The sequence below is a fragment of the Dioscorea cayenensis genome, chromosome 9, assembly GCF_009730915.1.
Source record: "Dioscorea cayenensis subsp. rotundata cultivar TDr96_F1 chromosome 9, TDr96_F1_v2_PseudoChromosome.rev07_lg8_w22 25.fasta, whole genome shotgun sequence".
Classification (NCBI taxonomy): domain Eukaryota; kingdom Viridiplantae; phylum Streptophyta; class Magnoliopsida; order Dioscoreales; family Dioscoreaceae; genus Dioscorea; species Dioscorea cayenensis.
Window position 1 is genome coordinate 14,509,497 of NC_052479.1, and position 1,323 is coordinate 14,510,819.

At 42.6% G+C, this 1,323-nt stretch overlaps 1 non-coding gene across 1 annotated transcript; it reads left to right on the forward strand.

The window, feature by feature from the left end:
• Positions 1-264: 264 nt before the first annotated feature.
• Positions 265-371, forward strand: LOC120269564. The gene has a single exon (XR_005539214.1). It is a non-coding gene; the product is annotated as a small nucleolar RNA R71 (small nucleolar RNA).
• The last annotated feature ends 952 nt before the right edge of the window (positions 372-1,323 follow it).

A 1,323-nucleotide genomic window follows, 5' to 3' on the forward strand; every position in this document is an offset into this window, starting at 1 on the left:
AGGTCTCATTCCATTACCTACAAAGTCAACATACTCTCAACTTGGGCCGCCAATGAAGTTACCGCATCAATTTCATGTACATCGGCCACCTTTTTCTTCTCCCTAGTGTTCCACTGGTAGCTATTTAACCTCATTTCCTCAATCAATTAACGAGCCTCATCGGGGGTCTTGCTACCTAAGGTACCTCCTGCCGCAACATCCAAGAGTTGCCTTGTACTCGGTTTCAAACCATTGTAGAAGGTTTGAACAATCATCCACTCCTGGAATCCGTGTTGCGGACACTTTCGCAGGAGTTCCTTAAACCTTTCCCATGTCTCAAATAGAGACTCCAATTCCAACTGCATAAAGGATGAGATCTCATTCCTAAGCTTTGCTGATTTTCCGGGAGGGAAATAACCGGCTAGAAAAGCTTCTACCATCTCCTCCCATGTAGTGATTGATGCTCTAGGTAATGAGTGTAGCCACTACTTTGCTCTCCCCTTTAAGGAAAATGTGAAGGCTCTCAATTTGATGGCATCATCTGTCACACCATTTATCTTCAGCATGTCACACACCTCGAGGAAGCTCTCTATATGACTGTTTGGATCCTCATCGGCCAAACCGTTGAATTGTGTGGACTGCTGCAGCATATGGATGAATGCCAGCTTTAGCTCGAAGTTCTGAGCTGTAATTGCGGGACGCACAATACTCGATTGTGTCCCCAACACTCAAGGTCTGGAATAATCGGATAGTGTTCGTTGTTGCTCATTTTGTTCTGCCATGTTTTCAGATCCTTCTACTTCTAAATCAGCTAGATTATGCTGTTCTTGCACAGGTTCTTTCCCTTTTTTTCTAAGTGTACGTTCAAGCTCAGGGTCTCCTTCAATCAATATTGATGGATTCCCTCGGGTCATAACCTGGTGTTGCACCAAAAAGAAAGAAAATGACAATCAGAATGATGATAGAATAAGAAGATATGAATTAGAATGTGTGGTGAAATAGCTAAGAAAACAAAGTGCAAAGTATCTCTAAACGCCTAGCTCCCCGGAAATGGCGCCAAAAACTTGACAAGGTCCCCTTGCGTATATCCCACAAGTGCACGGGTTTGTAAAAGTAATAATCCAGGGTGAGCGGGGTCGAATCCACAGGGAGTAGAGAGTAAATACACTTAATTCGATTCTTAGCTATGTGGAGTATCAACAATGATAAGTGTGATAATAATTCAATTCTCAACAATTAAAAGCAACAAGTAAGAGAGCAAAAGTAAGGAGGAGGTAAGGCAATCGATAAAGATGGGGTACTCGGATGATGCTTCAACTAAGATAATCGCTTCAAGTGCAATAA